At 40.8% G+C, this 15,959-nt stretch overlaps 1 long non-coding RNA gene across 5 annotated transcripts in view; it reads right to left on the minus strand.

The window, feature by feature from the left end:
- LOC132405312 (uncharacterized) overlaps nt 1-15,959 on the minus strand; it is a 44,373-nt gene that overhangs the window by 15,535 nt on the left and 12,879 nt on the right. For 3 of the 5 annotated variants that reach the window (XR_009515810.1, XR_009515809.1, XR_009515806.1), the window contains exon 2: nt 7,068-7,149. This is a non-coding gene — a long non-coding RNA (uncharacterized LOC132405312). Of the gene's footprint in view, nt 1-81; nt 3,091-3,113; nt 3,215-7,067; nt 7,150-15,959 lie in introns of those variants that run through there. The other 2 variants (XR_009515807.1, XR_009515808.1) reach the window with 2 other exon arrangements.

Genomic DNA, 15,959 nt, shown 5'->3' on the forward strand with positions numbered 1-15,959 from the left:
AATTTAGAAAGCAGTAATTTAATAATTATAATAAGTACTCAGTTATGGCATTTAAACAGAAGCATAGCTATCAATACTTACTTTTGAGATACTGTGCATCCACCACAAGCAGAACTTCCTGGTGGCCAAACATTTTAATTTTAATTCCCAATCCTGTTCTGACATGTCAATCCATGGCCTCCTCTTGCACCAAGTTGAGTCCACTCTCGGTGGAAGAACAACATCTTATATTCTGTCTGAGTAGCCTCCAATCTGATGGCATGAATATCGATTTCTTCTTCAGGTGAACAAATCCCAACTGCCACTCTTCCTTTATTTCCTACTCTGATCTTTTACCTTTCCTCACTTACCCTGAGTCCCCTCCTCCTTCCCTATCTCCTATGGTCCTCTCTCCTGTCCCATCAGATTCCTTCTTTCCAGTCCTTGACCTTTCCCACCAACCTGGCTTCACCTCTCACCTTCCAGATAGCATCCTTCCCCTCCCCCTACCTTTTTATTCAGGCATTCGCCCTCTTCCTTCTCAGTCCTGAAGAAGGGTCTCACCCCAAAACATCAACTGTTCATTCATTTGCAAAGATACTGCAAAGTACCTCTGACATTTTGTTTGTGCTGCTTTGGATTTCCAGTGTCTGCAGACTTCCTTGTCTTTATGAGATCTGAGGAGAGGCTGCCTGACCTGTTGTTCCAGCATTTTGTGTATGTAACTTTTGAGAGAAACATCTTTCACAAATAGGGTGACAGCGTGGTGCTGTGGGTGGTGCAGGTACCTCTCATCTCATAGAGCGATACTGTACTAAAGCAAACTCTCTGGCCAAACAAATCTAGACAACCACCAAACACCTATTTTTACACTAATACTACTGTAACCTATTCTATCCCTCCCCCACATTCCAATCTTCTCCCCATCAAATCCTACTATTCACCTAGATACTGGAGACACAATACAGTGGCCAATTAACCTACCAGGCTGTACATTTTTTGGTTAAGGGAGGAAACCAGAGTATCTGGAGGATACTGGCATTGTCACAAGGAGTGCATGAAAACTCCACATTTTCAGAATCTAGGATCAGGCAACAACTCATCTAGCTGGGCCATTGTTCCTCCAAGGTTCAATCCTGACGGTCGATGCTGTCAATGTGAAGTTTACGTGTTCTCCTCGTGACTGAGTGGTGTGCTTCAATACTTCCCCACATTGCAAAGACATAATTGTTTATAGATTAAATAGTGACTGCATTGTAGGTGACTGGTGAGCGAGGAAGGAGTGGCCTGTGGGGAAGATGTTGATTAGCATGTGCGAGACAATAGTTTACAAGGAGATTAGTAGATGAATTGAATTGATAAGATCAACCTAAGAACCAGCATAGGCTTGATGGAATGAACAACCTCCTCATTGGAAATATGAACAAAATCTTTCCATTTTCTGAATAGCTCAGTATTGCCAGTATTCTGTTATTTTGTTTTCTGTTTTATGTTTCTACTTTGTTTTTCCAACATTTTCTATTTGTGTTCCAATTTCTTTCAGCTTATATTCTAAAAACTACAAAGAATTAAACTATAAAGCATGGGCAGATGTTGAAGAAGGAAGCATGGAAATAATTCATCCAATTTTGTGTTTTTAAGAATGCATTTAAAATACAATGAAACATCTTTAGGATGTCACTTGCCTACAGCAGCCAAGAAGTGTGAGAAGGTAAGAAAGGCTTTGGATCCTAGGTTCATCTGGTGTCCCTGGTGAATGTCAAGGAGTTTTCAGATACATTTCCAAAAACATTCATTTGAAGTCAGTGACATACAACATGGAAAGAGATTTTTCAGCCCACTGAATCAATGTCTACCATCAACCATGTTAACCCTAGATTAACCATATAACCATATAACAATTACAGCATGGAAACAGGCCATCTCGGCCCTTCTAGTCCATGCCGACACTTACACTCACCTAGTCCCACTGACCCACACTCAGCCCATAACCCTCCATTCCTTTCCTATCCATATACCTATCTAATTTTACTTTAAATGACAATACTGAACCTGCCTCTACCACTTCTACTGGAAGCTCATTCAACACAGCTACCACTCTCTGAGTAAAGAAATTCCCCCTCGGGTTACCCTTAAACTTTTGCCCCCTAACTCTCAAATCATGACCTCTTGTTTGAATCTCCCTACTCTCAATGGAAAAAGCCTATCCACATCAACTCGATCTATCCCTCTCATTATTTTAAATACCTCTATCAAGTCCCCCCTCAACCTTCTATGCTCCAAAGAATAAAGACCTAACTTGTTCAAAGACCTGTAACTTAGGTGCTGAAAGCCAAGTAACATTCTGGTAAATCTTCTCTGTACTCTCTCTATTTTGTTGATATCTTTCCTATAATTCAGTGACCAGAACTGTACACAATACTCCAAATTCGGCCTTACCAATGCCTTGTACAATTTTAACATTACATCCCAACTCCTATACTCAATGCTCTGATTTATAAGGGCCAGCATACCAAAAGCTTTCTTCACCACCCTATCCACGTGAGATTCCACCTTCAGGGAACTATGCACCATTATTCCTAGATCACTCTGTTCTACTGCATTCTTCAATGCCCTACCATTTACCATGTATGTCCTATTTGGATTATCCCTACCAAAATGTAGCACCTCACACTTATCAGCATTAAACTCCATCTGCCATCTTTCAGCCCACTCTTCTAACTGGCCTAAATCTCTCTGCAAGCTTTGAAAACCTACTTCATTATCCACAACGCCTCCTACCTTAGTATCATCTGCATACTTACTAATCCAATTTACCAGCCCATCATCCAGATTATTAATGTATGTGACAAACAGCATTGGACCCAGTACAGATCCCTGAGGCACACCACTAGTCACCGGCCTCCAACCTGACAAACAGTTACCACCACTACTCTCTGGCATCTCCCACCTAGCCACTTGCATACAAACTAAGGACACAATGGTTGTCAGCCTATCTGATCAATAAGCTTTGGAAATTTCAACACTGAAAGGAAATTCACACTCTCGCAGAGAAAGCATCTAATCTCTTCATAAATAGAAACTGGGATCAAGATTCAGTCCAGGACTCTATTGCTGTGAGGTTCAAACTGTACCAGTTGTATGATATAACACCCCAGCTCTTGCTCTTCATTTCTTCTTGCAGCACGTTGACCCATTTTCCATAGACCATAAACCATCAGTATGATAACAGTAACTGCAAAAGTTATTGCAAGCAATGTTGTTACTATATAACACTTAGGGATTTTCTAATCAGAAATAGACCATAGATTAATACAGCACAGTACAGGCCCTTCAGCCCACAATGTTGAGCCAGCCCTCTAACCTACTCTAAGATCAATCTAGCTCTTTCTTCCCCTATAGCCCTCTATTTTCTTTTATTCCTGTGTCTATTTAAGAGTCTCTTAAATGTCCTGTACCGCAACCACTAGCAGTGCATTCCATGCACCTACCATTCTCAGAAACACCTATTTCTGACATCCCCCTCCATTTTATTTTCCTCAAAACTTTTAAAGTTATGTCCACTCATCTTATCCAATTCCACCCTGGGAAAATGTATCTGGCTATCTACGCCTCTTACCACCCTATACACTTCTATCAAGTCACCTCTCAGCCTCCTTCGCACCAAAAAGAAATGCTCTAACTCACTCAACCCAGCCTCATGAGACATGCTCTCTAATCTAGGCAGCATCCTGGTAAATCCTGCACCCTCTTTAAAGCTTCTACATCCTTCCTATAATGAGGTGGTCAGAAAAAAACACAATATTCTGAATGGCATCTTACCAGTTTTATAGGGCTGCAATATTAACTTGTAGCTCTTGAACTTAATCCCCCGTGTAATGAAGACTAGTACAGCATATGCCTTCTTAACCAACTTACACTGCAACTTTGAGGGATCTATGGACACGAACCCTGAGATTTCACTATTCTTCCACACTACTAAACATCCTTCAACTTACCCTACATTCTGCCTTCATGTTCAACCTCTAAAGTGCATCACTTCACACTTTTCTGCATTGAACTCCAGCTGCCACTTCTCAGCCCACTCTGCATCCTATCAATGTCCCGCTGTAACCTACAACAACCTTCTACACCAAATTTTCAGTCATCTGCAAACTTATTAACCCACACTTCTACCTCTTCATCTAAGTCATTTTTGAAAATTACTAAGAGAAGGGGACCTAGCACAGAATCTTTTGAAATGGCATCGGTCACTGACTCCAAGTAGAATATGCTCCATCTACTACCACCCCTTGCCTTCTGTGAGAAGCCAATGCTGAATCCATGCAGCCAAGTTTTTCTGGATTCCATAATTCCTGACTTCTGATACGTCTAACATGGAAACTTTGTCAAATGAATTACTAAACTCCTAATACACCACATCTACCATATTCTGCCGTCATCAATTTCTTTTGTTGCTTCTTCAAATAACTTAATAAGGGTTTTGAGGCACAACCTGCCCCTCAGAAAGCCATGTAAATCTTGTAAATGCTCCAAATGCTTGTAAATCTCAGCTAGAATCTTCTCCAATATTTTGCCCACCACTGACATAAGGCTTTCTGGTCTATAATTCCCAGGGTTATACCACTCCCTTTCTTGAAAGGAATGACATTTACCACCATCTGATCATCTTGTGCTACTCTGGTGGTCACTGAGGATGCAAAGATCATCACCGAAAGCACAGCAACAGTCTCTCTCATCACTTCCGGTAGCAACCTAAGGTACATCCCATCCGCCTAAAGGAATTTATCTCTCTTAATGTTTTTCAAAAGTTCCAGCAAGTTCTTGTTCTTAACGTCAACATATTCTAACCTGTTCCAGCCTGTTCTGTGATGTCCTCACATTCTTCAAGGTCCCACCATCTTGTGAATACTGATGCAAAGTATTCATTAAGTACCTCCACTACCTCCTTCAACTTCAGGCACATATCTCCTCTTCTATCCTTGACTGGTCCTACTCTCACTCCAGTCACCCTCTAGTTCTTTAAATATGTGTAGAAAGCCTTGGGGTTTTATTTACTCTTTCTCACCAAGGTCCTTTCATGTCCCCTTCTACCTCCTTCCTGGAAAAATAACTTTGAACAGTTTGACTACAACTTAGTTAAGGAAACCTCCTGAATCAACATGTATTTACTGGATTATGTCATAATAGCCTAACATAAAAACATAGCATCCATGCAAAATGTCAACAGTATTGGGAAAATATTTCCAAGTATATTGTAGCAGTATTTAGCTAAAAATAGGTTCTTTATAGAGCATATCTTGGCAATAGTAGTTAACATCTAATTCCTTTTTACTATTTCCTTAATGACTCTCAAAGCGATACTTGGAAATTATGCAAGCCAGTTTGTGACATTCATTTAACTGACTATAAATTTGAAGATACCACAACTGCAATTTAGTTGACATTTAATGTGAAAATAATGCTTATTTTTTTTTATGGATAAACATTTTTTGAAGTTGAGATCCCTTTGACCATCTGATATAGTAAATTCTCAGGAGCGGCATTAAATATCTCATACTTAACTGGCTGAAGTTTTACTATGGATTTGCCATCACTAGAGAGTTAAGTAGCAAATTCAGAATCAATTTTAAGTTTTCCAATTAATTTTAAAACTTGCGAAGCTTTATTCCAGTTCTAATGAAAGGACATTGACTTAAACCATTAACTTTCTTTTAGCTTATTCTACTTTTTCCAAACCAGTCATACCATGGGCACCTGCATAGGTCTCCACTATGCCTGCCTTTTTGTCAGCAACATGGAACAGGCTATGTTCAAAGCCTGCACTGGTAATGATAACCAGCTTTTATTCCACTACATTGACAACTCATTGGTGCTGCTCACTGTATCCATGCTGAGCTCGTCAATTTCATCAACTTTGCCTCCAATTTCTGCCCTGCCTATCAAATTAACCTCATCCATCTCTGACATCTCTCTCCCATTTCTCAATCTCCCTAGCTCCATTTTAAGAGACAGGCATCTTTTACAAACCTACTGACTCTGCAAGTAAACAAAGAAATTCAAGAGGATGATAAAAAAAATTTCTCCCCATCAATTGTTATACCATCTAAGAGCCAATATCCATTAAGGTATGGCTCAGCTTTTAACTCCAGGAGTACAGTTTGCATTCTCTTTTATAATAAATTAAAATCAATTGGAGTATAGTAGCTTAAGTATTCAAAGGCCCAGACAATTGATCTTGGACAATGAGATTGAATCTCATATCAGCAGTATAGGAATTGAAGTAATTAAATACATTTGAACTTGAAACTTGACGCCGGCAATGATAAGCCTCTTGATTGTTAGAAAGAAACCAACAGGTTCCATATTATCCTTTGGGGAAAGAATTCTGCTGTCCTGAACTCTATACTATCCAGACATAGCAATAGCACTTGATTTATAACTCTTATCTGAATGCAAATGTCAAGATTAAAATATAATGCAGCAGCAGCATTATAAGGCAGGTTATAAGGCAGGAGCAGAAGTAGTCATCGGCAGTGATCTTCAAGTATACAACTACTTCATCAATGAAACTTTGATGCAAATAAATGATCCATTCAATTCTATTCTTTGCATCCCAATATTTAATCTGACACAGTAACTCCTCTGGTATCCAGAAGTACTCTGATGGTTGTTTATCATAAAACAGCTGAAAATTCTCCTACTTCTTGTTCTTGACACTTAATCCTAGCTTTCATGTTATCTTCTATCTGGGTAGCCTCAAACCTGGTGGCATGAATATCAAATTCACCTTCTGGTATTTTCCCCCTCCACTTCCCCTCTTCATCTATTCACCACTCTTACTTTTACCTCTTCTCTCACTCTCCCTTGGTCTCCACCTTTCCTTTATCTCAAGGTCCACTTTCCTGTCCTCTCACATTCCTTTTTCTCCAGCCTTTCCCACTCACCTGGCTTCACTTATCACATACCTACTCTCCCCCTCACCCCACCTTTTTATTCTGCCATCTTCCATCTTCCTTTCCCATCCTGAAGAAAGGTCTCAGCACAAAACATTGACTGTTTGTTTACTTCCATAGATGCTGCCTAACCTGGTGAGATCCTCCAGCATTTTGTTGTGTTGCTTTGGATTTCCAGCATCTGAAAATTTCTCCTGTTTTTCACCTGAAATGTCTAGATGCAAAAGGTAATAAAGGATAGACAATAATTATTGAATTTGCAGGTGCCGTTGACAGCATATAAAAAAGTTAGTAAAACAAAATCAGCCTCTAGGTAAAATCTAAATACTGTTCAACATCTTTTATACAGCAGTCAGGCAAATCCTCAAGTCAAAATCGAAGTTGAGTTTATTCTCCCATGCAGAAGTAAATATAGGCACAGGTGCAATGAAAACTTACTTGTAGCAGCATCTCAGGTACATTGGATCATAAGCAGCATTCACAAGGAAAACTAACTTAAACATAAATTCTGTATGCACAGATTCTACCGGAAGCACAATTACAATCAAAAATTACAAAGTCCATTTTAGTGCAAAGATATTAAAGAGGTCGTAATGTTACTAAAATTCAGTGATTTGAGTTTTGTCCGTGGGTTTAAGGAACAAATGGCTGAAAGAAAGCAGCTGTTCTTGAACCTGTTCAGACATTCTTGATGGTAGCTGTGAGAAGGTGGCGTGTCCTGGATGGTGGGGATCTTTGAGGATGGACATTACTTTCTCGAGGCAAAGCCTCCTGTAAGTACAAATGGTGGGGAGGGATGTGTTCATCAGGTAGTCGGCTGAGTACACTGCTCTCTGCAGCTTTTTATGCTCCTGTGCATTCAACTTGCTATACTAGGCCACAATGCAACCAACCAGAATGCTTTCAACTGTGGAACTGTAGAAGTTTGAGTGTTCAGGAACAAGGCAACCTTCCTAAGAAAGTGAAGTGCTGGTGTGTCTTTCTATTGATTGCAACTATGCACTAGGCCAAGGTTGAGGTTGGTGCATCCAATATGTTAATGATGAGCTGCCAATGCCCAATGTAGACTGGCACATGTTTCCCCTCCTTCCCCTTCCTGAAGTCAATAGCCACTTCTTTAGTTTCACTGATGTCAAACAGGAGCTTGTTGTTGTGACAACATTCAGTTTGGGTTCATACTTCATTCAAGGTGAGCTGGTTCATCACCGCTGTTGATTCAGCCAACAACAGTGACGTTGTTGTTGAACTTGTCTGTGTCATTGAAGCTGTGTTTAGCCATACATTCATGTGTATACAGACTAACTGAGAGGTCTAAGCAGACAACCTTGTGGCACACCTGTGTTGATGAGAAACATGCTAAACATCGGAGGAACTCAGCAGGTCCAACAGCATCCATGGAAGAAAACAGAATGTCAACATTTCAGGACAAGATCCTTACATCTGGACTGGGCCCTATCAAAAGCACCATCAAAAATGTTCTTTCTGCTTCAGATATTAAGTGCCTGGAGTTGCTACCCTGTCTGAGAAGTGCTTCAGTTTATAAAGCTGCCCGACCTTTGAGACCTCTTGCAGCTCCAAAGCCAATGCTACCAGTTTAAAAAGTAGAATCAAAACATGGAGCAAAATATGCAGGCAGTGGAAATCTGAAACAAAAGTAGAAAATGCTGGAAGGCAGCTCCTGTGCAGGGGCAAACAGAGTCAATACTTTGAGCCAAAGACCTTACAAGAAGGTTTTTTAAACTGCAGAGAGAGGAAGAAATGGAGAGGAAAAAAAGCAGAACTTGTGATAGAATCCAGACCAAACTGTTCAAGGCAACGATTCCTTTAAAAAGTGGCTGCTAGGGATGGTGAAGTAGAAAGAAACAAATTGAACTGGAATGATATAGCCAAATCACTCATAAATACAGGGTAATTACATGAAATTGTTGAATTCAGTATTATATCCAGTATTATGTTCCTAGACAGAAACAAGGTTCATTTATGTTGGGTTATCAGCTAACAGCTCTCAGAGCAGCAAATGGTACTGAAGACAAGTCAGACAAATAAAAGGCAATAAAAGGTAATTTCAATTTAGGAATGCCTAGGTAGAATTCAATTTGACGCAGACTGTATCTAGAGTTCCCTTTATCACATTTCCAGTTTGAATCTCTTTCCAAGCCTGATTGTAATTTTCCTCTCACCCCAACCCTCCCCTCCCCACTAACACTACCAACCTCCCTCCCTCTCTGATGCCAGCTCTCATCCGTGCCCAGTCTTCACCAACCCCTCTGACCTGCCACTCTCTGTCCTCAGTGAGGGCCTCACCTTTGTCCCCCTGCGCCCACACCTCAGCAGGTTCCACATACGTCATGACACTGAATTCTTCTTTCGCTGGCTCCGTCTCCAAGCTTACTTCTAATTTCATGTACATCTGCTCTCACCTCATCCTCCCGCCATCCCACTAGGGATAGGGTTCCTCTTGTCCTCACCTACCACCCCACCAGCCTCCGTGACCAACTTATAATTCTCCGTAACTTTCACCACCTTCAACGGTGTCTCTCTGCAAACCAAGGAGAACTGGTAATGAGCCTGTCTTAGCTAACTGCTGAGGAAAGAGTTTTCTTCAGTTCAATAATTCCTATTCAGTCCCAATTATTCCTTTAGCCAGAGGTTGCCTAGGCTCAAAATGATTTTTTTATATCCCCAATTCCTCTTAAATATTAGCAGTAACCTGCCCTGGTCCAATCACACTGACACCAAGGGCAAGAAAGCTCACCAGCATTTCTACTTCCTCAAGAAGCTTAAGAAATTGCAAAGGGTTTGACCCTCACTGATTTTTATTAATGGATATAGAAAGTACCCTATTCAAATGCGTCATAACTTGGAATGGCAACTACTCTGCCCGTGACTGGAAGAAAATGCAGACAGCAGTGGACAAAACCCACCATCACAGAAAGCAGCTTCCCTTCCATGGAGTCTATCTGCACTTCTCACTGCCTTGCTAAAGCAGCCAGCATAATCAAAAATCCTACCCACTCTGGGCATCCCACCAGGCAGATGATAAAAAGCCTGAAGGCACGTTCCAGCTGGCCAAAGGACAATCTCTATGCAGCTGTTATAAGACTGTAGAATGTTCCTTAGCATATCACGATGGACTCGTGACCTCACCATCTACCTCGTTGTGACCTGACATCTCACCTGCACTATATTTTCTGTACTGTAAATTTTATTCTGCAATTTGATATTGTTTTATCTTATACTACCTGAATGCATTATTGTAACACATTGTATGGATAGTACACAAGAGTTTTTTTCCAGTATATCTCAGTAGATGTGCTAATAACAAACCAATTTACTTAGTTAATATCAAAGTATTGTACCATCTTCCACAGAGACCAAGAGTTTGCAGATGACATCGCCCTATTGTCTAACTCTTACCAACAGTTGCAAGAGAAACCAACTCTCTCGCCTGCAACTCCACCATGCTGGGTCAAGTGTACATAAAACGTAAGTGATGAAGATAAACTGCGCCAGCAATAGACCCACAGTGATGAGAGAAGTGACTGCCTGATCTGCTTGGGAAGCATCATGAGTATTTATGGTGCAACAGATGAGAATGTCAAAGCCAGGATCAACAAGTACGGAGTAGTTTTCAACATCTTGAAGAAAGTACGGCCATCCAAGGAAAACCAAAATCATAATTTTCAACTCAAATATTAGAACAGTATTCCCATATGTCTCTGAAACCAGGAGAACATCATAGAAGTCACTACAGAAACTGCAAAACTTTCATCAACCGAAGCCTGAGAAGGAATTAAACCATCAAATTGGTAGAGCAACCAACCAGACACTGTGGGAAAACACCAACCAGGTATCCATAAAGATACAAATACGTAAACAGAAATGGAGGTGGATTGGCCACACCTTGAAGAAGACAACTAACAACGTCAACAAGCAGGCATTGAAATGGAATCCCCAAGGACAGAGGGAAAAGCAGGGTCCAAAGAACATATGGAGGAGAGATGCCAAGGCCAAAATTAGATGATGGGGACACTCCTGGCCCATCCTTGAGAAACTAGCTCCAAACAGAGGATAATGGAGATGGGAGGTCATCAATAGCCTATACTCCACTGGGAGATAAAGGTCCAATAACAACAGCAACTGATCATAAACCACTAGTGTCTATTTTCAATCCACAGGAGGGTGTTCCACTAACATTGGCAGCATAAATGCAGAGAAGAGCTCTATTTTTTGGAGGACGTAATTAAAAGATTGAAGTCAAGAAGTCAACTAATCATGGAAATGATGGATTGTCTCATTTAACCTTGGAAAAGGAAATAATTACAACAGTTACAAAGGATGATACTCCATTTGACACAAATCTTAAGTCTTCTTATGAAAGCAGAAATAATCCAAATGGAAACCAGAAAAAACCCCACACAGTTTCAAGTCTAGATGGCAACCCAAAATGGCTGGAACGTGCAGCAGAAACTCCAGTTCGCCCATCTTTACTAGTACCAGGATGAACTTGCTCTTGACGGGGTTCCCTTATGTTGGGATTGAGGGTTGTTGTACTATACAAGCTGATACATGCCCGTCATCGAGACATGGTTAAAATGAAAGTGTTGGTTTGAAGCTTTGTCAAATAATAAAGTTCAATATTTCACTTCTAGACAAGCAGTCCTGCTGGGTACTTGGAAAGATTAATGACACAACTGGACCTCTCTCCTACACAGTGGAGATTGCATTTGATGCCATCTGGAGACAACTCATCGATCAGTTGAGGACAGCAGAGAAAATGGAGCAGGCCCCAGAACCTGAGATTGTTTCACAGCCACAAGTCTCACCTGCCAACTAGAGTGACTCACCCACAAGAGCAGGAAATCCTCCACAGCAATTAAATCTTTCAGCCTGAATGGGACAATTTAAAATTTACTATATTGTGAATCTCTGTATCATTGTTGTGTTATATAGATGACTAGAGAGCAATTTGTTAAATATTTGAGTTGAGATGCATTCTATATTGAGTTGGAGATTATAACTAAATCGGGAGGACTGAAGTGCATTTAATATTTCAGTAATATTAAAGTAATATTGTAAATATATTGTTTGACTAGACATAATTTGTTTGTTTACATAATTAATTATGGGTTAACTGTACAAAGTACACGAATGGCATATGTCACTATGCCATGATGTCTTATGTGCACATCTCGCTAAAGAGAAATCTTGGCCCCTGTGTTTTTCTATTGATTAGTTTCTGCAGTTGCAAAACATAGTAGTATATGCATTTTATTGTTTGTTAATTACTTTATATGGTAGGTGTGGGTTGTATGTGCTGTGTTGTGCATTTTGCTCTGGAGGGATGCTTTTTTTGTTTGACAATAAACTGCACTTAAACTTCACATAGAGAGTGGCAGTTATGTTAGTGGCAGTGCTGCTAGTGGTTAACAGGCAGATATATATTACAGGGACATTAAAGAGAATCTTAAGTGGGGCTATGTAGGAGAAAAGAGTTAGATTGATCTTAGCGTATGTCAAGAGGTCAGCATGACATTGTGTTCTGACAGGTTTGTACTGTGCTTCTATATTCTATAGATTTATATTCCTTAGAGATTGTTTATAATTGATAGTGCTTGCACAAGATATGATCTTCAAACTGTTTAAAACTCATCACTGTTCTTATTTCAGATAACTTAAACTATTCCACAAGTGATTTCCCATCTTTGCAGAATACTGATTTGTATGGACATTCATTTAGTACTCAGTCTGGACTCAATATAACCCTGGCTGGCTCCTCCCCCAACTTTAGTTCAGCAGCTGTTTGCTGGGGAGGGGAACGAGGATAGCTGGAAGGTGATAGGTGAAGTCAGGTGGGTAGGAAAGATAAAGGGCTGGTGAGGAAGAAATCTGATAGAAGATTAGAGCAGACCGTGAGAGAAGGGGAAGAAGGAGGGAACCTGGGGGGAGGTGATAGACAGGTGGGAATAGATAGGTAGTGACAGTGGAGAATAGAAGCAAAGGAAAGGGGGAGGGGAAAATGCTTTTATCGGAAGAAGAATTTGATGTTCATGCCAACAGATTAGTGGCCTCCAGATGGAAAATGAGGTGTTGCTGCTCCACACTGAGAGTAGCCTCATCTCGGCAAAAGAGGAGGCCATGGACCAATACGTTGGAATGAGAATAGGGATAGGAGTTAAAAATGATTGGCCACTGGGACATCCTGGATGGAGCGGAGGCTGCATTGGGAGCATTAGATATAACTGATTCACAGGTGAGGGATTGCCTCAACTGCAAGGACAGTTTGGGGTCCTGAATGGAGGTGAGAGAGCAGGTAAATGGCAAGTGTAGCATATCTGTCACCTGCAGGGATATGTGCCATGAGTTCAATTAGTGCAGAGGAATGAATGGACAATGCAATCACGGAGGGGACAACAGAATCACCTATGGAAAGTGGAGAGTGGGGGGAGAGTAAAGATGAGTTTGGTGGTAAGATCACATTGAAATTGGCAGAAGTTGCAGAGAATGATGTGTTGGAACTCTGTCCCTGTTAAGGTGTGGGAAGATGGGGTGAGCACGGATGTTCTGGAAAAGAAACAGATGTGGGTGAGGGCAGTGTCAATGATGGAGGAAGGGGAACCTCATTCTTTGAAGAAGGAGGACACTACTGATGTACTGGAGATGAAAGCCTCATCCTGGGAACAGATTGGGCAGAGATGAAGGAACTGAGAAAAGGGTAGAAAGTGGTATGGCAAAGATAACCATGGGAATTGATGGGTTTACAAAAGATGTTGGTAGATATTTTGTCTCCAGAGATAAACACAGAGAGATTGAGAAAGGGGAGGAAGGAGGAAGGTATTAGAAAGGGATCAAATGTATCTAAGGGGAGGGTGGAAGTTAGATGCAAAATTAATGAAATTTATAAGAGTATGGATGCATGAAGCAGCACCAATGCAGTCATCAATGTAGCACAGGAAGTGTTGGGGAGGCTTCTACCCATGGACTATTCTACCTAGCCAATGAGCAGGTAGACATAGCTGGGGCCTGTGTGGGTGCCCATGGCTACTCCTTGTACCTGGATAAAGTGGGAGAGCTGAAGGAGAAATTATTGAGCTTGAGGACTAGTTCTGCCAGATGAGGGAGGGAATTCATTGTTCCTTTTGTCAAGAAAGAAGTGAAGAGCTTTGAGTTCTTGATGGGAACTAGAAGTGTATAGGGACTGAATAACCATGGTGAAAATAAGACAGAAAAGGCCATAGAATTGAAAGTTGTTGAAGAGATTGAGAATGTGAGAAGTGGCACAAATGTAGATGGGAAGGGACTGAACCAAGGGGGATAGAATGGAGTTGAGGTATGCAGACAAGTTTAGTGGGGCAGGAGCAGACAGAGCCAATAGGACTACCCGGACATCTAGTTTGTGGATCTTAGGTAGGAGGTAGAAGCCATCATTGTGGGATAAGGGAACTATGAGTTTGGTGGCAGTGGGTGGGAGTTAATAGGTTAGTGATGGCATCTGATAGTTCAGAGTCCTTTACAAGGGGTAGGTACGAGGAGTGTCTGATAGTTGCTGCCCGGCCTCAGCGAGGTACAAAAGCACCCTCTTTGTTTGTGGGTTTAATGGTAAGGTCAGGATTGTTGCCAAGAGATTGGACGGTAGTGCGTTCTGAGCAGGGAGGGTTTGAGGAGGAGTGAGAAGTGCCGAAGTTGAACCAGTTGATGTTTCAAGGAGGGGTGAGGGGTCCTGATCAGCTTTGGATTCTCTACAAGCAGTGAAGACCTCTGACACTTTTTGGTGAGCTGTGTTAGACCATTAGCATAAAAAGCAGAATAGAATTTCTTGAAACAAGGAGAAAAATTATTGGTTGGAACCAAAGCGAGTTTATTTAGTATAATAATTGGTAAATTTTACTTAACAATATCTGATCTCAATCAAGTTTTTTGACATCTACCTTTCAACTCACTGTTGGTCTAATGCAGGGGTGTCCTACCTTTTTTATGCCATGGACTAACACCATTAAGCAAGAAGACCGTGGGCCCCAGGGTGGGATCCCCCCTAGTCTAATGTCTTATTGTCAATCATACTCTTGCCTAGAAATTTGATAACTTTGTTAGTATGATTAGATGGTGCATTCAGCCAGGCAAATGTCAAATATACTTGTAAATAGAAAAATGTTGGTCAGGATATGAGTCACAATCTAACTAAACATAAATAGGATTGTAATACTGGTTGAAAATTAATCATTCCTGCACTAAGTTCCCGTTGCATTCTCTTTTTTTCTCCTCTACATACTTTTAATACCATTTATCTAAAATGATTTTGTTTTGATGAATGCTCACTGACCTGAAATACTCACCTCTGAGATGGCCCCCATGTTTTATTTAGTTAATCATGTATTAATAGTCTGGATGATTCAGTAATCACTTAAATGGCCCCCATGGTTGCCTTATTCAGTCTTGACTCAAGTTTATTTTATAACAGCCCCAAATATCAGGTGAATCCAGCTCCCAAAAGATTCATAAAACCACAAGGATCAAAATATTTTACAAGCACAAGCAAACTTTAAAGATGTTGCTGCTACACATCATGTAAGCAAGAACAGCAGAAACTCTTGTTATCGATCCTCAATATATTGTTGAAGTATCTTTATAGGTAGATTCAGTATACTAGTTCTTCATCAAAGGGATTATGATACAAATAATTAACATCCAATTCTACCAAATGGACATGATAACTTTGTGTAATATTGGAATCCATTGTACTATTTTTATCCTTTGCACCCCAATATTCAAACTGACACCTCTTGTATCCATTCCATGAATCATAGTACCACCCCCCTCCGCCACTACCCCAAACCAGCCATGGACTCCTCTACTTCTTCTGGTAAGATGGTGGCCCACTATAGGTCTAATCAAAGATTTGCTTTTCATGTCTTTTTTTACAATCACGAATCACTACTGGAACATCAAGTACTACAAATCTACCCCATCAGTGAGTTGCTAGCCAGCTGGTGGCACAGACTTCAGAGCAAAGGCTCCCAAGTTCAA

The sequence above is a fragment of the Hypanus sabinus genome, chromosome 15 (genome assembly GCF_030144855.1).
Source record: "Hypanus sabinus isolate sHypSab1 chromosome 15, sHypSab1.hap1, whole genome shotgun sequence".
Taxonomy (NCBI): Eukaryota; Metazoa; Chordata; class Chondrichthyes; order Myliobatiformes; family Dasyatidae; genus Hypanus; species Hypanus sabinus.